Here is a 26,429-nt window from a genome sequence, read left to right as displayed (position 1 = left end):
ATATAAGAACATGGCTCAAAAACATAATGTTTCATAACAATGAACAAAAACTTGCAATAAAATGTAGGCAGCTACCTTATGAACCGACAAAACTTACACAAATGCTTTCTTTCAAAAATACCTCCAATTGATAGGACATCTCTTACAAAAGATTTTATCTGACTTAAAGACCAGCAAAAAGGCTACTGAGGAAAAAAGCGAGAAAAATTTTGTATAATCATGGTAAGAAGCACTATCCCATTTTTGAACAATTCATAAGCACAACATCAATAAACCAAAAGAAACTTATTAAGTTCGGAGCCGATATTTGAATACACCCCGTCACGAATATATATCTTATAGACGTTTGTCGAAATAAGATAAAAAAATCGTTTTTTGTCTATTCAATAAGTTTTGTTGGGGTCAGATATAGACAGTTCAAGGTGTTGAGAATTCTAAAACAACCATGCATCATTGGCCGGGTTTTCACAAGGTTGGTTGCTCACCTTCATTGAGGGAAGGCTGAACGTTCGCAATCTGCCAACGCGCTGGGAGCGTCGAAGAACACTTGCATAGGACGAGAAATTTTATGCTATCCGGGCCTAGTGATTTATTTATGTCGGGATCCTCAAGAATTCTTTTGACTCCACGTGCTCGAAATTGATCTGAGGCATGGAACTACAACTATTTCAAGTGTAATTAAGAAAATATAGATTGAAATTCAGAATATTTTTCAGACTTCAAAGATAACACTGAAGTATCTATTTAGGAGTTAAGGTACATAGTAACCCAGCATTTTTTTAAAATTTACCAACATCAAGAGGAGCAAATATTTACCTTATTGGAGTAATAGGCGGCGCGAGGCATTTAAAGGAGCTCAAGCAAAGGATTGAGTCCAGTCGGTTTCCTCAACGTGGGTGGACAAGGAAAACAAATTGTCAGAGCTTGTTTTAGTTGTTGAGAATGCTCCATGTCACAGTATACGGGAAGAAATATTTGCACTGTCTCCTGCATCTCTTTTAAGATTAGCTGCATATTCACCTCAAATAATCCCTATTGAAATAATTCTCTATATATAAAAAGGACGCGTGATTGACTGACTGATCACTGTCCCGCCCAAACGGCTAGAGATTGTCAGAGGCACGCGACAAGGCGGGATTTTGTGATATTTGTACGTTTAGGTACCAAAAAGTACGGAAAGGACCAGAATGTTGTTTTGAGCTCAAGGTCAAGAGCGCCTAAAAATATAACGTCTGAAGAAAAAAAATGTGCAAAATCGTACCGGAAGTCGGCGAAATAGTACATTTGATTTTACAAATTGGCACTATGTAGTATCTTCTTTACGGATTAAGCCAGAGCGTTGATTTTTTTAGGTTCACTATGACAACCTTAGTTGGGAGTCTTAATGATTTTTTGGACATATGTACATTTTGGTACTAAAAAGTACGGTTAGAGCTAGAACTCCGAAATTAGCTAAACGATTGTTATTGCGAAATAAAGGGAAAACAAATTTGGCATGTAGGAAATACATGTTGGATTACTGAATGATTTTTTCACAAATCGTACCTTTCGGTACCAAATAGTACGAAATAGTTTATCTACTTTTACAATGAAAGGAGACAGGTAAATTAATTAATTTGTTAGAAATAAAAAATGCAATAAGTTGTACCAAATACAAAATGCTGTTATCGTTTAAGAAGTGGAGAAAAACGTACTAAAGTGTTGTAATTGATAGGATTTAGTATTTTCGTTACAGATTAAGCTAAAGCTCTGAAATTTGGGTGCATATTGGGCGACTAGAAGACTGTTTTTATACCCTTCACCATAGGATGGGGGTATACTAATTTCGTCAATCTGTTTGTAACTACTCGAAATATTCGTCTGAGACCCCGTAAAGTAAATATATTCTTGATCGTCGTCACATTTTATGTCGATCTAGCCATGTATGTCCGAGTAAAGCTAGCCGCTTGAAATTTTGCACAAATACGTTTTATTAGTGTAGGTCGGTTGGGATTGTAAATGGGCCATATCGGTCCATGTTTTGATATAGCTGCCATATAAACCAATATTGGGTCTTGACTTCTTGAGCTTCTAGAGGGCGCAATTCTTATCCGATTGGAATGAAATTTTACACAATGTGTTTTGTTATGATGTCCAACAAATGTGCCAAGTATGGCTCAAATTGGTCCATAACCTGATATAGCTGCCAAAGAAACTGATCTTGGATCTTAACTTCTTGAGCCACTAGAGAAATGAAATTTTCCACGAAGTATTTTGTAATGATATCTAACAACTGGGCCAAGTATGGTTCAACTCGGTCCATAACCTGATATAGCTGTCGTATAAACCGATCTCGGGACTTGATTTCTTGAGCCTCTAGAGGGCGCAATTTCATAATTACAATTCCATAACATATAATTTAATTGTGGTCGGAATCGGACTATATCATGATATTGCTCTAATAGCAAAGCAAATATTTTCTTTTATCCCTTTTTTTTGCCTAAGAAGAGATGCCGGGAAAAGAACACGACAAATACGATCCATAGTGGAGGGTATATAAGTTTCGGCCCGGCCGAACTTAGCACGCTTTTACTTGTTTTCTTTTTTTAATATTGGCCGACTAGAAGATTTGAAATTCGTACATAGTGGTACTAAAATGGCACTTCTTAACGAATTTAGCTTAAGCTCTTAAAATTAGGACAGAGTTAAACCTTGCGGTGTATATCGGGCTACAGACTATGATGTGTGCGTTTGCATTAATTATATTATGACAGTAAAAGGTGAGAACAACCAGGGATGATAGTCTTTATACTTTGTTACTTTTTTGATACTTTTGAAACAGCAAAGGTACCACGGTACCCCCACGAGCCATTTGATACTTCTTCGACATTAACCATTTGTTATTATATATAAACGAAACCTCAAGGGGACTTTAAATTCTATAATTGGCTCAACGAGAAGGGACTTTTTATTGCCGCGTTCGAACAGCTTGATGCAGCGCGACACCACTTTGCTAGAGAAGTTTGCAAGGCTGAATACCTAAAGTACACAAGAGATGTCAGCACTAGGAGGGGATAATTACTGAATTTTTTTCTGATGTTCTTACCAGGATTTGAACCAAAGCGATCAGCGTCAGCGGATATCCTAACCTCTGGGCTACGGTGGCTTAGCATAACTCATCACTTGCATTAGTGAAAATCCATCTTGCACTCCTTAAGTATTACCTGAATATTATTTAAGATATAAACTTAAGGCCGTTTACGCAAAATGTAATGAAGCCTTAAAGTAGGTTTACTTGGCAGTTCTGTAAAGGAATTCTGTCAAATAAACCTATTTCAAATCTGCATTATGTTTTGTGAATATCGGTGTTGGAGGATAGATGATTCAGCTCCAGAAATGAAGATGTTGCTTGCAGTAATGGCATTTACCAATTGCAAACTTTTGTATACCCACTATGGACTTATGGCGAAACCGTTACTGACTGCAAATTAAAGAGTTGGTATGGAATTTTGTGAGATTTACTCAGCGTATTCATCAAAATCGATTCAATGATACTTTCGTCAGCACAAATAGCTATATTAAAAAATAGATCTTAACGGCGGCTACATTGAATTGTAAAGTTATGTCAAGAATACTAAGATCATGCATAGGAGAGGCTGATATAACTCATAACTATATCCAAATTTCCCCAAAAATGAAAATCTATAGTTCGGTCTATATGGAGGCTACGTCGAAATATGAATCTATAATACAACTCATTATTACTATTGGTTTAAAAGGAATCCAATGCAAAATAAGCTCTTTGCGCCCTCAAGAGGTAAAATTTGGAGATCGGTCTATATATATGGGAGTTATAGTCTGAGCTCAGACTCGGCTACAGCAAGGAGGTCCTTTATCAATGAGCGAAAACTTGAGTCAAATTGCACTCATAGACATGAGAAAGGCATCGTCCGTGTTATTTAAAATATTATCGTGAGTAATGTACACGTACATTATATACGGGCGGACTGACCTGCACTCACTACTTTTTGACTTATTTCTCATTGTTATGTCTTTGTACTATCTTTTTTATGTTATTTCGGCCATAACATAAAAAAGATAGTACAAAGACAGTACAAGATAGTACAAAGACATGATACCTTTTGGCCTTTTAAACTTGTTTTTAATACCACTTCGCCAACCTCATTAATCATCCCTGAGAACAAGGCAATGGACGTATTGTATATAAAAGTCAAAGTGGTCATTTAAAAAGTTCCAGTTCCAAAGTTAGTGGTGGGGGTTATATATTTTTTCATATAAAACAAATCAAATTGATTTTAATTTGGTTGGATTAGAGATAGGGGTTTTGTGTGAGGTTACCCCTGTCCCAAAAAACCACAAGGGAGAAAGTAGCTTGATCACGGGCCTCAAACGAGAGGTAGAACGAATCAAAAATTGAAATATTGTAGGGTCATTTCCACCGCCAAATCTTTCCGATCAAGAGGGTTTTGGGAGATTAGTTCGAAATTTAAGTCTCGTGACATAGACACGGTATAAGACGCCGCACCGTTTTGCCATAACGGAAAATTTTGGAAAAAATTCTGGAACCTTTGAACGGATAGTGATATGTCCACCACTTTACATGGTCAATGTTAATGTATTTTCTAATAAGTACGCAAAATTAGGAATCCTAGTGCGTTGCCGCAAAGTTTTCAAATTCCGCCCATAGTGCAATAGTTCATTTCATAATCCTATTTTGTGATAACCATCACTGGTATTTCAATTTATTTTTATATATAAAGGGTGATTTTTTTGAGGTGTGGTTTGTACGCTGGTGGAATCATTGGACCGTATTTTTTCAAAGATGCTGTTGGACGCAACGTTACGGTGAATGAACACATTTCGAACCGAACACTGATTTTGGTAATAAAATTCAATAATTTGCAAGCGTTGCTCGTTAGTAAGTCTATTCATGATGAAATGTCAAAGCATACTGAGCATCTTTCTCTTTGACACCATGTCTGAAATCCCACGTGATCTGTCAAATACTAATGCATGAAAATCCTAACCTCAAAAAAATCACCCTTTATATATAAAATATATATTCTTGCGAATTGACCTTTAGAAGAAAAGTTTAAAAAAATTGATCAAAATTCTGTCTTTAGGGAAAATTCCATAAAAATGTTTTCTATAAAGAAATTTTTATCGGACTTTTATCTTTATAGAAAAATTATTTGAAATTTTTTCTTTGGAATTTTTTATGGAAATTTTGTCTTAAAAATGCTATTGAATATTTCGATTAAGGCGATTTCAAAAAAATGTTGTCTTTAAAAAAAATTTGAAATAAATTTGATCAATATTTTATTTTGAGATATTTTTTATTTAAATTTTGTCTTAAACGAAAATTTCATTGAAATTTTGCCTTTATAGAAAATTTCAATGAAACTTTGTCTTTATATACAATTTCATGAAATTTTGCCTTTAGAGAACATTTCATTCAAAATTTGGTCTTCTCTGAAAATTTCGTATTAAAATTGTTAAGCGAAATTTTAGCGAAATGTTAGACGTTGTCTCCGCGCTGAATTAAAGTTGTTTCAGAAACTGTTAAAAGGATATGGTGGTCGACTTTTGACATCATCTATGTTTTATCTATGAAATTTTTAAAGGTTTACTTTTATAGAAAAATTAGCAAAAGGTTCATTCAAAAAGGTTCATTTTTTCACTTGCGGTTACAGTTGCATATGTGGTTTTCAAACACCGATTGCTTTTGATGAAACAAATATTTCTGTGGCAATAACAAAACGAACATAGAAAAAATCGCAACCGAAACTAAATGCAATTCCAATGTTATGGCAAAATTGGCATTGCAGAAGAGATCCCCCTCCTTGCCACTGTGCCATTTAACTCTTGGCCGTACTAAAATTTTGAGTAAATTAAATGCCATGGTAGACATGTTCAAAGGAGAGAGAAGAATAGCGAGATGCCACACCATGGGTTTACTCATGTTTCGAGCGATGTGCACACAAATGTCGACAGCTACATCAGCATTCTACATAAGGCATCCGCATCATCAGGTTTAGCATAAGTGGCGGGTATTTTCATACACAACAATTCGACCATGTGAGTGTGCAAGGATACGGAGTTGAAATGACCAATGATAATATATTAGAATGAATGAATGTACTCTGTTAGTTAGAACGATTGATATTGACGTGGATTGAAATTCGCTTATAAAAATATCTATGGTTTTTATACCCTCCACCATAAGATGGGGGGTATACTAATTTCGTCATTCTGATTGTAACTACTCGAAATATTCGTCTAAGACCCCATAAAGTATATATATTCTTGATCGTCTTGAAATTTTATGTCGATCTTACCATGTCCGTCCGTCTGTCCGTCCGTCCGTCTGTCTGTCGAAAGCACGCTAACTTCCGAAGGAGTAAAGCTAGCCGCTTGAAATTTTGCACAAATACTTCTTATTAGTGTAGGTCGGTTGGTATTGTAAATGGGCCATATCGGTCCATGTTTTGATATAGCTGCCATATAAACCGATCTTGGGTCTTGACTTCTTGAACCTCTAGAGTGCGCAATTCTTATCCGATTGGAATGAAATTTTGCACGACGTGTTTTGTTATGATATCCAACAACTGTGCCAAGTATGGTTCAAATCGGTACATAACCTAATATAGCTGCCATATAAACCGATCTTGGGTCTTGACTTCTTGTGCCTCTAGAGTGCGCAATTCTCATCCGATTGGAATGAAATTTTGTAAGACGTTTTTTATTGTTATTTTCAACAACTATGGCAAATAAAGTACAAGTCGGTTTATAACCTGATATAGCTGCCATATAAACCGATCTGGGATCTTGACTTCTTGAGCCTCTAGAGGTCGCAATTATTATTCGATTTGCCTGAAATTTTGTACGACGGATTCCTTCATGACCATCAACATACATGTTTATTATGGTCTGAATGGGTCCATAGCCCGATACAGCTCCCATATAAATCGATCTCTCTATTTTACTTTTTGAGCTCACAAAGAGCGCAATTCTTATTCGAATTGGCTAATTTAATTGTGGTCCAAACCGGACCATATCTTGATATCGCTCTAATAGCAGAGCAAATCTTTTCTTATATCCTTTTTTTTTGCCTAAAAAGAGATGCTGGGAAAAGAACTCGACAAATGCGATCCATGGTGGAGGGTATATAAGATTCGGCCCAGCCGAACTTAGCACGCTTTTACTTGTTTGATATTCATGTTGTGTTTTATTACGATCTGTGGCTAGGTTAGGTTAGGTTGAATGGGTTGCCCGCCAAAGGTGAGTTCACTCGGAGGCCAGTTTGGCCCATTGTGGTACCCAAGAGAGAGAGAAAGGGAAGAGAAAGAAAGTGTGAGACCTCGGACTAGACGTTATACACGAATAATAGAAAAGAGAGGAGGAGTGGAGAACCCGAGCGGGGGGTGAAGAATCGCCCGTCCCTACCCACGCCGGAGCTTGTGGCACCCCCCGTCGGAACCATTCTGTTCCCTCAACAAACCTCAGGAGATATACCAGAGGTACGTTCACAAGTTTACCAAAATTAAAGAAGAAACGGCTCCCCAGAAAGGAGAGCCTACGTCTCTCCAGACCCGAGCAGGAAAACAGCAAGTGCTCAATAGTCTCTTCCTAATCCTCATCGAGGTAACTCCTACAGAAGTCATTGTGCGGTATCCCCATGCGGCCTATGGCATAGTGTCCGGTTATGACCCCCGTCAAGATACTCATCGACCTCTTATCGAAAGTCAGCAACTCCCTCGTCCTCCTCTGATACCACAAGAACAGGAGAAGGAAGATGCCTTCTAATTCCTACCGATGAACCATCCAGATCGCTTTAAAAAGCCCAATAACTTGCGAATGGTCACATCCGCTAAATCATTAATGTAAATCATTAATGGTACCACCATTGCAGCTGTTGGGTCATTGGAGTTCATTCTAAGCCACCTCCCGGGCTCTTGATCTGCCGCTCTACCGGAAACAGACGCAGAACATAAAGCGCCTAATGGATACCTCTATCGTAGCTATCCTTGAATGACTTAAATTTATCTTCCAAAAATAATGACCTATTACGAGTTGCAGAAAAATTCTTGCGTAGCGAAATAACTAAACGTCCGCTCCACTTAACGGTTCAAACAAGAATCCAATAGTTGGATTAACATTTGTTTAAGACGCGGCATAGGTCGAGTAGAGCAGCGGAGAAACAATACAACACACAGTGGGAGAAAATCGAAAAAAAACTTGTAAAAATATGCCATGTGAGAACGGGTAGAGATATCTCTTTGAAATGGTTAGAGCTGAGGTGTTAGCATACAACACACAGTGGGAGAAAATCGAAAAAAAAAACTTGTAAAAATATGCCATGTGAGAACGGGTAGAGATATCTCTTTGAAATGGTTAGAGCTGAGGTGTTAGCAAGATTATGTGCATAACTGCAAGGTCATACGTTGTCCGTGCGTCTTTTAGCAGGCCCCTAAAGTTAGTTACCTCAGTATTTCGAAAATTTGTTGGGGCTGTCAAATCTCCATTTATTGTCCGATTTGCAAAATTCTTTTTTTTTGGGTAGTACTCGAAAATCCCAAAAAAGATTTTGCTTGAGGTGCACAATATCTCCACTGGTTTCGAGGATACACGAGTTTGAATTCTTATTTGTTGAAATTTTGGCCGAAATTGGCTTCATATTTTGCACTTTACGAATGCATTTATGGTTTGATTTTCATTTTTATGCATTATTTGGATTTGTGAAAAAATCATATTAATTCGTTTTGAAATTTGCAGATATAAATGCCTAAAGACCCCTTTCGGGCAAAGATGGTTTCAAAATCGGCATTTTTAGTAAATTTGGTGTGGAAGCTATAAATATCGTTAGGTGCAAAATATGGTTGCATGGGTTTAAGGGACACGTGGAGTAAAACATGTGCCCACTTGGGGCAGCTGGGCTTTGGAAAATTTTAACTCAAGGGATTTTTCCAATTTTTTTAATATTAATTAAGTGTTGTTTTGAAGTACATATAGCACCCGTTCAAGTTGACAAATCTTATTAAAAATTTTACTTAAAACGCATCTACATATTTCCGCTTTACAAACAAAAAAGAAAAAATTAAGGTATTTAAGCAAGTTTTTTCAATAAAGACAAATCCATGAAAATACTTTTTTTTGCCAAAAAATACACTTTTGCACATTTTTTGACTTCCAAGCTGTAAACAGATAAAACAAATCCAAACAAAGGCAATCTCGGCCAAAATTTCAACAAATAAACATTAAAACTCGTATATTCCCGAAACCAACAAATTTATTTTCTGTGCAACAGCGGGAGGTAAAATGATTTGTATACTATTATCGTATTCGATGAATCGTGGAAACGAACCCAACCCAAAGCAGCAATAGAGCTTAATATACGGACAAAAGCAAACTAAGCTAAACAAGTAAAAGCGTGCTAAGTTCGGCCAGGCCGAATCTTATATACCCTCCACCATGGATCGCATTTGTCGAGTTCTTTTCCCGGCATCTCTTCTTAGGCAAAAAAGGATATAAGAAAAGAGTTGCTCTGCTATTAAAACGATATCAAGATATGGTCCGGTTCGGACCACAATTAAATTATATGTTGGAGACCTGTGTAAAATTTCAGCCAATTCGTATAAGAATTGCGCCCATTGGGGCTCACGAAGTAAAATAGAGAGAACGATTTATATGGGATCTGTATCGGTCTATAGACCGATTCAGACCATAATAAACACGTTTGTTGATGGTCATGAGAGGATCCATCGTACAAAATTTCAGGCATATCGGACAATAATTGCGACCTCTAAGGATCAAGAAGTCAAGATCCCAGATCGGTTTATATGGCAGCTATATCAGGTTATGAACCGATTTGAACCTTATTTGACACAGTTGTTGAAAGTAAAAATAAAATACGTCATGCAAAATTTCAGCCAAATCGGATATGAATTGCGCCCTCTAGAAGCTCAAGAAATCAAATCCCCAGATTTGTTTATATGACAGCTATATCAGGTTATGAACCGATTTGAACCATTCTTGGCATAGTTGTTGGATATCATAACGAAATACTTCGTGCAAAAATTCATTCAAATCGGATAAGAATTGTGCCCTCTAGAGGGTCAAGAAGTCAAGACCCAAGATCGGTTTATATGGTAGCTATATCAGGTTATGGACCGATTTAAACCATACTTGGCACTGTTGTTGGATATAATAACAAAACACGTCGTGCAAAATTTCATTTCAATCGGATAAGAATTGCGCACTCTAGAGGCTCAAGAAGTCAGTCCCAAGATCGGTTTATATGGCAGCTATATCAGGTTATGGACCGATTCAACCCATACTTGGCACAGTTGTTGGATATCATAACAAAACACGTCGTGCAAAATTTCATTCTGATCGGATAAGAATTGCGCACGCTAGAGGCTCAAGAAGTCAAGACCCAAGATCGGTTTATATGGCAGCTATATCAGGTTATGAACCGATTTGAACCATACTTGGCACAGTTGTTGGATATCATAGCAAAACACGTCATGCAAAATTTCATTCCAATCGGATAAGAATTGCGCACTCTAGAGGCTCAAGAAGTCAAGACCCAAGATCGGTTTATATGGCAGCTATATCAAAACATGGACCGATATGGCCCATTTACAATACCAACCGACCTACACTAATAAGAAGTATTTGTGCAAAATTTCAAGCGGCTAGCTTTACTCCTTCGGAAGTTAGCGTGCTTTCGACAGACAGACGGACGGACGGACATGGCTAGATCGACATAAAATGTCACGACGATCAAGAATATATATACTTTATGGGGTCTCAGACGAATATTTCGAGTAGTTACAAACAGAATGACGAAATTAGTATACCCCCCATCTTATGGTGGAGGGTATAAAAATACACCTCAACTACCAAAATAATGTTTATTTGATACCAATAAAAATCAATATTCTTGGTTTTATATTTTAATTAAATGGTATTTTTTTTGATATAGATAGATGGACGCGATAGCCACGAACGATCATGTTGATGATCAGATTACAACTTTCTGCCATTGCTATCGTATTGATGTGACTTGGGGTAGTTGAACTTAATTGTGTATATGGCGTTTTAGTGATAGTGTTGCTGTTGAATAGCAGATGATGTTTCATCCATCAAATCAATTGAAACAATTGCGTTATTTGATAATTCAAAACAATATTTGAACTTTCATTATATTTGGTTTACTTATGGTGCAGCCTTATTTGGACGTCCGTTGTGTTTTGCAGTAATTTCATATCTATGACCACATATAGCTGTCAGTGCTCAAAATGGCACCTACGTCAATTATATTGTAAATACAGTTAATTATTAATTAATACCCTTTAGAGGGTTAGAACAAAATGTGTCGGAAAAGAAAAAAAACTCTTGCCTTACTACGACGGGTATGAAAGCACATATTAGACGATGCACCAATCTACCCTATGTTCAATGTTTATATACATACATGAGTACATATACAACTGTCGAAGCTACATTCATTTGCGAGAACATCTGCATTCATTGGCATTGTAGAGAGAATACAAAGTTAACAAACATTTCAATTCATTTCCATGGGCGGATGGATATGTTGTCACAGCGACACAGCACGAGCGATAGTTGAGAGGCAGAAGGATCTTTAATACCAGCATACACACAAACACCCACAAACACACACAAACAATCAGTACAATGTATAGCTCCTACATCCAAGTAAAGAGCAAGGACAAAACTTTGTTTTTATGAGATTGCTTAAATGGCTAATGTATAGAGTGATGTATGTATATGGATGTCACTTAAATACGCAATAAAGATTTAAGGATTTAAGGGCTCTACAGAAAGGTTGTTTTGGTTAAGTGTGAACGCTAACGAAATGGGATAGGCGAAGTATCAAAAGCGATCAAAATTAATTGGTTTGCAAAATCAGGCTACATGAAATGCTATCAAGTCCTTACAGACATCAATAATTTTGAAAAAAAAGAATTCAAGAATAGTTTACTAATTTCATTCATCATTTATCATCATCATTCATTCATCGTGCTTACTGTTTATACAAAATATATTTTTCTATTGTGTTGATGATCTCCTAATTGAGTTATCGAGCTCTAATGACCACCAAAATGTTGCACAGAAAGGGGTGTTTGCTTTAAATTAACACAGAAAAAATAACTCTAAGAAAAAACCAACTACCAAATTTGTATATGAAACATAAAATTCTCAACAAATTTTAGGATTGAATTGAAGACTTTATTTGTTGAAGAATGTTTCTAGAGACTTGACAGACAAAATAATTTCAATTTTGTGGATTTTCAGCAAATTAGTTAGTTGTTAAGATACGCGTACTACCATGTAGCTCACAAGACTATCATGCTATTAAGTAATTGCAAACACAGCAATAATGCAATAATGCTTAAAAAGTTATTTAGTAATGAATTTTATTCATAGATGTCGATAGGCTCGAGGATGCGTGCAGAAAAAAAAAACAAGACAGCAAAAGGCAGTAAACTAATGATACAGGCAGCGCGAGCAGGACAAACGAAAATACAAAACACCACCACGCCGAACCGTGCAGCGTAGCACATGTTGTGGCTGGTTCAGTGAATGTTTGTCTTGCTTACGGATAAATTGATGTTGTTGTTATATGTTGGCTTGTGTCTTTCAACAACAAATTTGTACTTTCGCTCGCTGAGCTTCAAAATAAATTGTTGCAGGAAAATTAACAAATTTCGTCTTTGTTGTTTTTCAAAATTATTTTTTTCTCTGAAAATTTAAGTTGTCTGTTTTTCAGCCAAATCGCGACGAAAATAGCTCACCATTGGTGGATTCGTTTAATATCATCTCCATTAACTGTTTAATATCTTCGATACGCAAAATAAGCAATGTTGTCCTATACGGCATGTGTGACTATACAAAAGTTTTCGGAAGAAATTGAATATCATCGTTATTACAAGTTTCAACATATCTAAACCCGTCGTGTAGGATTCTCAGACGGAGATGCATTTTGATTTCTTAGCTTATCAACACAAATAGATTAAAAAATAAACAGTTAAACGTTTTTATTTGAAACTAGTTCAACAGTGTCGCTTCTTTAACGTATAAGGAAAACATTTTTTATTTGGATATTTATATTCCTATTTTTAAAAGCTTTGAGTGAAACACCATACTGCGAAAATTATATATACAACGTATTTAGGGTTGTGACTTCTTGATTTTTTTTCTCTAAATTATTCCCTATTGCACAAATCAATGAACCTTTACCTATTTATGACTAATATAAATAAAAAAGGTCCCGCACAAACCACTTTATAACTATATTTTATTAGAAAAAATTTAAATTTGTTCTTTTGGCTAATTCATAAAAATCCAAAACGGATAAATGTGTCAAGTCTTATAGCTGTTATTTTTCATGTATTAAGAAAAAAGAGGGTTGTTCTAAAGGTTTTTAGGGCTCAGGTAACTATATTAACTAGTTGGAGGACCCTTTCATGTAAGTACTGCTCTTCAACTTGGGGGAAGGCTTCAAACTAACTTTTTTAGCGAACCTCGGAGATATTTAGCCAAAGTTCTTGTACATTTTTGGTTAACTCATCCGAATTTCCACTTGTTCTCCTCCCAAAGCTTCCGAGAGTTTTTTAAGGGGTTCAATATGGTGATCTGAGAGGATCAGACCAGTAAATCTATATTTTTATTAGAAAACCAGGGTTTAACGCCCTGTAGGCATTTTTTGGAGCATTACCGTACACAATAACGAATGTCGTTGGCAAGTTGTGAAACACAAATTCTTTCATGGCACTTTTGCTACATTTCTATGAAAATGGTGATCCATTCTTTGAGTATTCTTACATTAAGGAACCACAAAATACCATGAAAAGCACCCCCAAAACCAACTGAAGGTCAAGTTTTTTGTTTGGAGTACGTCGTATGTATTTTTTTCCATGCAACCAAAACACGAAACTTGACTCTCAGTATATTTTAAAGGTCGTTAATGATGGAGACAACATAATGGCTTTCTAAAAGAAAGATACTCGTGTTGATGATTATTTTGTAAGCACGGATCAGTGGGGCATGAACTTTAACGGCAAGCTGCTTGAAAGCAGAATCGCAGAAGGACTCCAGAATGTGTAAGATGAGTTCAACCTATGAGTATCAATTGTGATGAATGCTGCCGGTTCAACAAGCGTGAATACCGACAAAAATACAGCCGCTATCTAATGTGTATATTGTGCTCTAAAGCTTGTGTTCAATTATATAACTTTAAAAAATTGACCAAAATGTTGAAATAAAAATTTTAAAATAATTTTGTGCTTGAGGTTTTTTTTTATCGAATCACCTGTAATGTAAGATTTTATCTAAGCTTAAATAAAAGGCCATCAAAGGTGTTTCCCATAACGGAAATCGAACACGGGCCTTCTGGGTGAAAACCAGATATATTACGCTCTAATCATTCGCAATTCGATAGGCAGGAGTTCGCGACTTAGACCAAGTACGCCCACTGTTCATTTCTCACTGCAGTGGTTCGACCGATCCTCATATATGGGTCCCTGGTGTGGCAGCGGGCTTTGGAGCAGGTGGGTCTACTCAGTATGATGGAGAAGATACAGGGTAATGCGGCGGTGCTGATATCGGTAGCGACGAGAAGTTCTGCGGGAGCAGCCCTAAATGCGATACTTGATCTGATACCTTTGCACATGAACCTGTTGTGATCAGTGTTGAAGGCTGCCCTCAGACTGAAGAAGTCAGGGACAGGACAGGAGTTGGAGACAGTTGAGCATTTACTGTGCCAATGCCCCAGGATGACGGGGCAAATGTGACTTAATAGTTACGGACGGTAAATATGAATTAATTACGTAATACACGTTAGTTCATGACATTTTTCCACGATAAGTTAACAGTTCTCAAAGAGTTAGAAAATAAACATTGTACAATAGATTATTTATGTTTTTTATTTAATATTTCCATTTAAATTGTTTAGTTATTTGAAAGGCCACGAATAATCGACTACATTCTTATAAAGACCAATCTCCGCATTTTAGTTCTTTAGTCTATTGAACGCTATATTAAATTACCTTAGGACGCTTCCTTGTATTTTAGTACATTTGCGAAACTTATGAAAACTTTCCTTCAAAAAGATTAGGAAGCAGTGCTTTCGTTTGTTAGATGTTGTCGATTTGCTTCATTTCCGTTGACATTAAGACAAGATGTATCAATGTCCTTTCAGCATCGCCTCTGTATGTGTGCGTGTGTGTGTTACAGATATTACTTTCGCAAAAATTTCTTTGATATCGTATCTTGTATGTCCTAACAGAGAGGCCGCAACCCTCTCTTGTAGTCGTCAGAATTTTCGAACATATTTTAAGAGTCATAGAGGATTTACTTGTGCGAAATTTTGTTAAGATCTGTTGTTGAAAGCTGTTACTGTTAACAGTAACAAAGCAGACAACGGCTGTTGAAGCCAATCGCATAGACTTTTAAGTTGAAAATGCACTTCATTTAAATGCGAAATATCGATGAATAAAAAATAAGACCTCGAGCTTGAATGAAATACTAACAGAATCAAAAAAAAAAAAAATAATAGTAATTCAAATTAAATTTCTTCGCTAAATGATCATAAAATATTAGGAAATCCGCAGCCCTGCTTCAAGGAAAACTTCAAAACCAAAAGTTTTTCCAGTACCTATTGCTTGCTGGGAACTCATCATTGCATATTTACACAAGATTTTAAGTCTAACGTACCTTCCGAACAAAGACAAAGAGAGACTAATATCTTTTAGGATATTAGTCTTAAGAGAATTTAAGAGAATTTACCTTTAATATATCTGGGGGCAAATCCATTAAATTAATTAGTTAACAAACTTACCTGAAAAGAAAATAATGAAATGTTGTTTAATTACAAATGGAAAAACATCAGATTTAAAATATGACCGACGAAAGGCGCAAATCAATGAAGCTCTTTTTATAATTCCCAGAAAAACATACACGAATAACGTAATAACGAACGTAATATACCACGAATAAAGAACATAGAGTTGCAGAATTATTATTGTACTTATGGTGTTTATAGTTGTTTAAAATGAATGTTAGAAGTTGTACGAGTTAATTATGCAAATAGAATTAATTTAGCATTGCTGTAGCTAAAAAATATTAATTTCTTCGGGAGAATTTCTCCTATTGCACAATTTGACTATTCAATAAAACAATAAATTGGACTGCTTATGACCAGTTCAGTTCAACTATAAATATTTCCCAAAGTAAAAGTAACAGATCGATCTAACCTACACATATATTAAAATTTTACTAAATAATATTAAAGAAACTTGTTCCGCACAATCAACCTTTATGAAATCTTCCGAATCTTATTTTGCTCTGGATATTTCAAAAACAGCTCTGACAAATATAGTTTATCAACCAACAGCTAGGAATTTTTTTTAACAAAACTTTCATTTTGATTCTTTCTCGCGAAATACTTGTAATAACAGTAAAGCCCCCATGAGAGTGATATTATTTGTAGTTAATTCAATGAAGCATGCACTTAGCTCTGATTTACCCATAAACGTTTGAAGTTTTATGGAAATTGTTTAAAATTTAAAGTGCATATTGTGGCACAATTCTTTTGAAATTTAATCTTCATTTAATTAACGCTATACACTCCACTTAATGAAATTGGACGTAAACAAGTGAAGGCTACCTATGCACCACTTGACCACTTCTATCCGTCTTCTTGGCAAACATTCATCTACTTGCAAAATACATACTCATATAGCAGTACTTGCACTCAATGTTAGCATATGTTAGAAAATGAGTATGAGTGCTTTTAGTTTGTGCTCGTATGTGCATGAAGTGCCTTTTATGAGATGCATCAGATCATATAAAAAATTCTTGTTTAATAAATAACACATTTACATGAAAGCAACCCCACACAATATTCTAAGCTGTGATAGATTCTTATGGAAAGCCAATGTATACTTATCTGCAAATACTAGGCACCACATCGAAGTGAGGAAAGTCAAGTGAAATTGGCAGCATTTCGGACCTTGGCGTAAAACAGTATTTGCTCAGAGGGGAAGTAAGTCATAAGATGCGTACTATGTCTTTGATAACAAAAGTTTTTGCAAACAAATTTTAAAATTATTAATTTGTAACACGAGATGCTAGACAATCGTTGTGTTCCATAATTTATGTAGGATTTTTAAATTTTGCAAAAAAAATTACCACATAGGAGAAGAGACCATGATATAAAGTTCTTGATATAACAACAGTAATATTTTGCCCAAGCAGCAAACATTTTCCGATGTTTTTCAATGGTAAAAATATAAAAATTTTTAAATTATTGCAAGTTGCCACACTCAAAAAATGAAATGAATGAAAATCGAACTAACTGGAAGTAGAATTGACCGTGATTTGGCGCTTAAGATTTTTTTGTCCCGTTTGGCATACACAATTCCTTATTTCAGGTATTTGCGAGCGTAACAAATCAAGTTGAAATTTTCAAAAAATTGAGATATCTGAACTCAATCAGAACATGTTTTCATCATAATTATAAAGAACATTGTTATGCGTTCTAATACCACTTTCATACAAATTAAAAATTTGTCTTATGACAACCCTTAATTTATTACATGTTAATATGGAAATAGTCATGTATTTCTTCAAAATTATTCTCTTTTCTTGTTTTATAAAAATTATTTTCAACGTGTCAGGTAAAAGTCAGTTTTGAATAACAATTATTAATTTTAAGTTTTAGTCAAGCTAAAAATACAAAATATGATTGCTTAATAACACTTGCACTTCTCTTTTCATTCGCATTTTCAAATAAATTATCTAAAACATTTGTTTATTTTTAAGATGAACTATTATCCTTATTCTTTGACCTTTTTTGCCATTCTTCTAGCAAATTTTGATTTATATTTGCTGCAAAAAGCCATGAATGTCTAAAATGAAAAAATAAGAAAAATAACAATTAGTTGATGTAAATATAACATAATTATAGAACATACCTTAAAGGATATTTATTATACCCTCCACCATAAGATGGGGGGTATACTAATTTCGTCATTCTGTTTGTAACTACTCGAAATATTCGTCTGAGACCCTATAAAGTATATATATTCTTGATCGTCGTGAAATTTTATGCCGATCTAGCCATGTCCGTCCGTCTGTCCGGCCGTCCGTCCGTCCGTCTGTCTGTCGAAAGCACGCTAACTTCCGAAGGAGTAAAGCTAGCCGCTTGAAATTTTGCACAAATACTTCTTATTAGTGTAGGTCGGTTGGTATTGTAAATGGGCCATATCGGTCCATGTTTTGATATAGCTGCCATATAAACCGATCTTGGGTCTTGACTTCTTGAGCCTCTAGAGTGCGCAATTCTTATCCGATTGGAATGAAATTTTGCATGAAGCGTTTTGCTATGAAATTCAACAACTGTGCCAAGTATAGTTTAAATCGGTCCATAACCTGATATAGCTGCCATATAAACCGATCTTGGGTCTTGACTTCTTGAGCCTCTAGCGTGCGCAATTCTTATCCGATTGGGATGAAATTTTGCACGACGTGTTTTGTTATGATATCCAACAAGTGTGCCAAGTATGGTTCAAATCGGTCCATAACCTGACATAGCTGCCATATAAACCGATCTTGGGTCTTGACTTCTTGAGCCTCTAGAAGGCGCAATTCTTATCCGAGTGGAATGAAATTTTGCACGACGTGTTTTGTTATTATATCTAACAACTGTGCCAAGTATGGTTCAAATCGGTTCATAACCTGATATAGCTGCCATATAAACCGATCTTGGGTCTTGACTTCTTGAGCCTCTAGAGTGCGCAATTCTTATCCGATTGGAATGAAATTTTGCACGACGTGTTTTGTTACTATATCCAACAACTGTGCCAAGTATGGTTGAAATCGGTCCATAACCTTATATAGCTGTCATATAAACCGATCTTGGGTCTTGACTTTTTGAGCCTCTAAAGGGCGTAATTCCTATCCGATTTGAATGAGTTTTGGCACGTAGTATTTTGTTATGATATTCAACAACTGTTTCAAATAAGATTCAAATCGGTTCATAACCTGATATAGCTGTCATATAAACAGATCTGGGGACTTGACTTCTTGAGCTTCTAGAGGGCGTAATTCCTATCCGATTTGGCTGAAATTTCGCAAGACGTTTTTTATTGTTACTTTCAACAACTATGGCAAATAAAGTACAAGTCGGTTCATAACCTGATATAGCTGCCATATAAACCGATCTGGAATCTTGACTTCTTGAGCCTCTAGAGGTCGCAATTATTATCCGATTTGCCTGAAATTTTGTACGACGGATTCTCTCATGACCATCAACATACGTGTTTATTATGATCAGAATCGGACCAAAGCCCGATACAGCTCCCATATAAATCGATCTCTCTATTTTACTTTTTGAGCTCACAAAGAGCGCAATTCTTATTCGAATTGGCTGACATTTTACACAGGTCTCCAACATATAATTTAATTGTGGTCCAAACAGGACCATATCTTGATATCGCTCTAATAGCAGAGCAAATCTTTTCTTATATCCTGTTTTGCCTAAGAAGACATGCCGGGAAGAGAACTCGACAAATGCGATCCATGGTGGAGGGTATATAAGATTCGGCCCGGCCGAACTTAGCACGCTTTTACTTGTTTGCTGCTTTGGATATTCATTTGCCGGAAAAAGTCAAGTCATTATATCAGCCACAGTCTTAATTTGCCACAACGAATGCCTAAGTTAAAACCAAAAAATAACAACTTATTAAAGTAAAACCATAAAATAATAAAACTTGCTTAAATAGAATCTACCTTAAATAACGCTTTCAGCTATTAGTTGTACTCGATATATATGTGCACATAATCTGTAAATTTAACGAGAAAATTAAATGATAGTTTTGTTAGTAAGATAATTAAAGTTCTTTCTGAATTACTCACCTTTAAAAATCAAATCAGACTGATTCAATGATTTATTCTTTTTTTTTTTTCATCTAGCCACAATCTTTTCCGTTGCTCTTCAACGAACCGTATTCTATCATGTAATACAGTAAACTGCCAAAAAAGGTAAGCAGCCAACGATCGACGCGACACAATACATTCACGCGAGTCCAACAACAAACACTCATGTTTGTATATACAAAAAAAAATCTTCACAATTCTAACGGGCACAGACACAGACAAATAGGAAAACCCATTATAAAAAATCACAAATAAAAAAACCCACTCATGATAGAACAGACAAGGCACATTCATCTTCAAAAAAATCCGTTATTGACGTTAATTAAAATTATTGAGATCCCATTGCAGGATATTGTCCGGCTTTAGGCCATTGTTTAATGCTTTCTATTCAAAGAATAGTATAGCAAAACACATTTTAAAGTCAGCAAAAGTGTGTTGTTGCTAGAAGCATTTGACTGGATTCCCGTATCGCGATTTCATTTTCGACCAAGACAAATCTTCAGCGGGAGATGTCAAATGGATCATGGTGCTTTACTACCATTCCAACTGGTGTAAGTTGTAAAGTACACATCTGAATTTGAACAGGACTCTTAAAGACGTCTTGATTCATAAGCGCAATAGAAAACAAATAAAATCTTACTTCCCTTATTCAAATCCAATTTATCTAATGATGCTAATAGCAACAAATACAAACATCTTGCTCTCTCTCTCTTACGAAAAAAAAAACATAACAAAGCATGCTGACTGTTTATATCTATTACAAGATGCTATGGAAAATGTCTTAAAAGAGCATTTACACATTTTAAGGATCATGTATACCATATTTCAATCTCCACTAACTAAATTTTTATACCCTCCACCATAAGATGGAGGGTATACTAATTTCGTCATTCTGATTGTAACTACTCGAAATATTCGTCTTAGACCCCATAAAGTATATATATTCTTGATCGTCGTGAAATTTTATGTCGATCTAGCCATGTCCGTCCGTCTGCCTGTCGAAAGCACGCTAACTTCCGAAAGAGTAAAGCTAGCCGCTTGAAATTTTGCACAAATACTTCTTATTAGTGTAGGTCGGTTGGTATTGTAAATGGGCCATATCGGTCCATGTTTTGATATAGCTGCCATATAAACCGATCTTTGGTCTTGACTTCTTAAGCCTCTAGAGAGCGCAATTCTTATCCGATTGGGATGAAATTTTGCACGACGTGTTTTGTTATGATATCCAACAATTGTGCCAAGTATGGTTCAAATCGGTTCATAACCTGATATAGCTGCCATATAAACCGATCTTGGGTCTTGACTTCTTGAGCCTCTAGAGTGCGCAATTCTTATCCGATTGGGATGAAATTTTGCACGACGTGTTTTGTTATGATATCCAACAACTGTGCCAAATATGGTTCAAATCGGTTTATAACCTGATATAGCTGTCATATAAACCGATCTGGGATCTTGACTTCTTGAGCCTCCAGAGGTCGCAATTATTATCCGATTTGCCTGAAATTTTGTACGACGGATTCTCTCATGACCATTAACATACGTGTTTATTATGGTTTGAATCGGTCTATAGCCCGATACAGCTCCCATATAAATCGATCTCTCTATTTTACTTCTTGAGCCCCCAAAGGGGGGGGGGGGCAATTCTTATTCGAATTGGCTGACATTTTACACAGGTCTCCATCATATATATAATTTAATTGTGGTCCAAACCGGACCATATCTTAATATCGCTCTAATCGAAGAGCAAATCTTTTCTTTTGTCCTTTTTTTTGCCTAAGAAGAGATGCCGGGAAAAGAACTCGACAAATGCGATCCATGGTGGAGGGTATATAAGATTCGGCCCGGCCGAACTTAGCACGCTTTTACTTGTTTTTTACTAAACTTGCTCTAATAACGTGGTGAACTTCATACTGACATGTCCTCAAAATATATGGTAATAAGCTTCAGCAAAAATTTGCTACAAAATTATTTTGGTATGTCACAGACTACAATTAGGCATGTAATTTTCCCTTCCGCTAATTGCAATTTCTTTAAAAATAGGATATGTTCCCGTAGTTTAGCAACATTTCATAATAGAAGAGAAATTTGTCATAAAGCGCATTAAAATTTTAAGTTACTACTTTATACGATACCCTTTTTTCCAAGAAGTTAGTTGGATGTTTCAATTTTACGATGGATGTTCTTAAGCAGTGAGAATGATAAGATAAAATTAAAAATTTGCAAATACAAACCGAATGATATCGCATTTGAAAAATCACAGGAAAAGTAATTCATTATTGTCCTTATTCGTTTGTCTGTCTTCTAACGATGCGCAATAAACACAATAAATCCTATGATTCTTCTAATACAGCCGAAAGCAAACGTAAGTGCACAAAACAATCAGAATAAATGTGTACGCAAGAGCAGAGTTTGGTCTGTATTATAGACCTTTTCTCTTTGTTGGACACATAGAGTTGTAAGCTCTATGTGTCCATGTGTTTCTGTGGTAGGTAGTACATTTCTGCCGTGCCCAAAAGGATGTTTAGCAGAAAGAGGAAAAAGAACAGCGAACACAACTCTTCATAATTCATTTAAGCACCTCGCACTGTGTCATAAGGAATGAGGCAGACCATATGGGATGGAAACTTTACTTGCTAGCCGTTGCCATTAGCAATGCTAAATAATGCTAATATCACAAAAGCGTATTCGTGTCGTTTGTAAAATAGTTACGAATATTAAAAGAAGGCACTGCCCGAGCATGGTTGATAGTAAAAGCTTATTAAAATAAATGTAAAATTGTTCACAATCTAAAATAACAATGTAAATCTCAAAGTAGGTAGTTGTAGTTGAGCAAGATATTACACAGATGCATATGATTAACAATCCCTGACCGGTTGTAAGCACCGGATTGACCCGTGTTCGTCTTTTTCGTCATGGCAGAGGCACATTTCGGAGTGCCTTCTCCGCACCTTTCTGGTCCGTGCCGGGATTGAAAAGAAACCCGAACCCTGATTCTGTTCGATTTGCCAGAAGCCTCACTTCACTATGAGAGTATAGTCATACCGGATATGTTGCAAGGTGCTGTGCGAACATAGCCAGCAGTGGGTCACAAGCGTCGTTGTCATCACCTTCTGCGTTGTCGGAATATGTGAACCCCTAGGGGACTTTAATGCGCATCCCATTCACGTTTTGCAGCAGCCGCTCGCTTTATACAAGCCGGTCGAATACCCCAAGTGCGGGCCAATTTCCCGGCGCAGGCAGTGGTACTCGCAGACGAGCATGATGGGATTCGTTGTTTAGACCCCATTAACTCCAGAATCAGCGAGCTGAATATGGAAATGAACATGGTAGTCAACGAACATAAGCGGAATTTGTGGCTGGAACACTTGGCACCAGTTTAGGCAAGCTGTGGTTTACTGTTATGTCTCTCTCGAACCCCGGTAGACGGGATAACAGGACCTCAGTCACTTTTGGCAAAGTAACCGTGGCCGATCCGATGAGATGTTCAACCGTCAATTTATTGTGCTTCCCGAGTGTGACAGGGTTTCCGAGCCGATGCACAGCCTTCACAATTTACCGTGGGCGAAGTTACATATGTCATCCGTAGCGCCAAATCATCCAAGACGCTGGGCCCCGATGGAATCTCTACATTGATGTTGAAGAATCTGGATTTACCTTACTACTGTCCTCATCCTGTCCTTGAACACTCTTATAGTTCCTGATGTCTGGAAAATGGGCAGAGTAATCGTGCTACTATAGCCTGGAAAGGACCCGAGTTTAGGGGAGTCGTACATACCAATCTCCCTTCTCTGACCAGTAACAAAGACGCTTGAGGCATTACTCCTCCCAAACCTCGTAGGAGAATTTTCATTCGCCGAGCATCAACATGGGTTTCGAAGACTGCATAGCACAACAACTGCTTTGAATGCTATCACCGCACACATTTGCCGAGGCTTCAATCAGCCTAGACCATGTCGTAGGAGGTCCTCGTGGACCTATTTGAGGACATCGCCAACACGTCCCTCCAGCCAGGCCTGAAACGCTGGGTCGAGAATTATCTGTGTTGTCGCGAGTCATTTGTGGAATTTAGGGATAAGATTGAAACAGGGAGTCTTCTAAAGGGGGGTGATATTTTCGGCACTGTTTAACCTTTACCTATTCTCCATTCCACCCCCTCCATATGGCATATGCGGACGATTGTACGATCATGGCATCAGGCTCTCACCCATCGATCGAGCTTGCCTCATATTTATGTGAACCCCTAGGGGACTTTAATGCGCATCCCATTCCATGGCATTCTCCCCTAGGTAACGACCATTGTGACATGAGCAGATTGAAGGCTCCACGTTTTGCAGCAGCCGCTCGCTTTATACAAGCCGGTCGAATACCCCAAGTGCGGGCCAATTTCCCGGCGCAGGCAGTGGTACTCGCAGACGAGCATGATGGGATTCGTTGTTTAGACCCCACTAACTCCAGAATCAGCGAGCTGAATATGGAAATGAACATGGTAGTCAACGAACATAAGCGGAATTTGTGGCTGGAACACTTGGCACCAGTTTAGGCAAGCTGTGGTCTACTGTTATGTCTCTCTCGAACCCCGGTAGACGGGATAACAGGACCTCAGTCACTTTTGGCAAAGTAACCGTGGCCGATCCGATGAGATGTTCAACCGTCAATTTATTGTGCTTCCCGAGTGTGACAGGGTTTCCGAGCCGATGCACAGCCTTCACAATTTACCGTGGGCGAAGTTACATATGTCATCCGTAGCGCCAAATCATCCAAGACGCTGGGCCCCGATGGAATCTCTACATTGATGTTGAAGAACCTGGATTTACCTTACTAATGTCCTCATCCTGTCCTTGAACACTCTTATAGTTCCTGATGTCTAGAAAATGGGCAGAGTAATCGTGCTACTATAGCCTGGAAAGGACCCGAGTTTAGGGTAGTCGTACATACCAATCTCCCTTCTCTGACCAGTAACAAAGACGCTTGAGGCATTACTCCTCCCAAACCTCGTAGGAGAATTTTCATTCGCCGAGCATCAACATGGGTTTCGAAGACTGCATAGCACAACAACTGCTTTGAATGCTATCACCGCACACATTTGCCGTGGCTTCAATCAGCCTAGACCATGTCGTAGGAGGTCCTCGTGGACCTATTTGAGGACATCGCCAACACGTCCCTCCAGCCAGGCCTGAAACGCTGGGTCGAGAATTATCTGTGTTGTCGCGAGTCATTTGTGGAATTTAGGGATAAGATTGAAACAGGGAGTCTTCTAAAGGGGGGTGATATTTTCGGCACTGTTTAACCTTTACCTATTCTCCATTCCACCCCCTCCATATGGACCTATTTGAGGACATCGCCAACACGTCCCTCCAGCCAGGCCTGAAACGCTGGGTCGAGAATTATCTGTGTTGTCGCGAGTCATTTGTGGAATTTAGGGATAAGATTGAAACAGGGAGTCTTCTAAAGGGGGGTGATATTTTCGGCACTGTTTAACCTTTACCTATTCTCCATTCCACCCCCTCCATATGGCATATGCGGACGATTGTACGATCATGGCATCAGGCTCTCACCCATCGATCGAGCTTGCCTCATATTTCGCAGCAAGAAAGCTGAAGATATCCGCCACCAAATCTTCAGCCACATTGTTCACTACAAATACGCGTGAGGTGAATACTGAGCTGACTGTGATGGTCGATGGAGAAATGATTCCGACCATCAAGTGTCCCAAAATACTTGGCGTCACATTTGACAGCTCTTACACATTCTCCCCACATGCCACAGCAATCTGCGATAAAGCCAAAAGTAGAAACAAGGTCCTTAAGTCACTTGTTGGCAGCACTTGGGGTGCAGACAAAGAAACCTAAGTTATGCAGCGGCGGTGTGGTCTCGTCAACTTTGTGACACGCAGTGGAATAATATTCAGATCTGTCAGAATGCTGCCCTCCGAACTGCGACGGGCTGTCTCCTCAGTTCTCATGTGGACCACCTCCATCAGGAGATAAAGATCCTACCAGTGCGAAGACATAATTACATGCTGTCTAAGCAACACCATTTGGGCTGTTATCGCAGAGACCATCTAAATCATAATCTTGTTGATAGATATCTACCGCTCAGACGCCTTAAGGTAGATCCACACGATCTAGAGCGTGAGGTTCAGCGCTACAAGAGAGAACCTCTAAATCAAGCGGCATATTAAGCAGGTCTAGACAACATTCATACAGACATGGTAGCAGATGCGGTAAATGACTACCGGGTGAATGTAGCGCTTGAAGAACGACCGCCTCCCATTGCAATCACAGTAGTTCTAGCTCAATTATGTTCCGGCAGATGTAGCCGCCTCAACTCCTACAGAGCAAGGATTGATGCCGACGTGCAAGATGCATGTCCCGATTGCAATCAGGGACCGCACGATACACGTCACCTGTTTAACTGCCCAGCCAGACCCACTCGACTCAGACCCAAATTCCTGTGAACGC

At 37.6% G+C, this 26,429-nt stretch overlaps 1 protein-coding gene across 6 annotated transcripts in view; it reads right to left on the bottom strand.

Moving 5' to 3' along the window:
- Positions 1-26,429, bottom strand: part of LOC106085499 (mannosyl-oligosaccharide alpha-1,2-mannosidase IA) — a 476,398-nt gene that overhangs the window by 85,358 nt on the left and 364,611 nt on the right. The gene's annotated exons all lie outside the window — the stretch shown is intronic.

This window comes from Stomoxys calcitrans, chromosome 4 (assembly GCF_963082655.1).
Source record: "Stomoxys calcitrans chromosome 4, idStoCalc2.1, whole genome shotgun sequence".
Taxonomy (NCBI): domain Eukaryota; kingdom Metazoa; phylum Arthropoda; class Insecta; order Diptera; family Muscidae; genus Stomoxys; species Stomoxys calcitrans.
The sequence above is the reverse complement of the archived record's forward strand: the minus strand, read 5'-3'. Positions and strand labels throughout refer to the sequence as shown.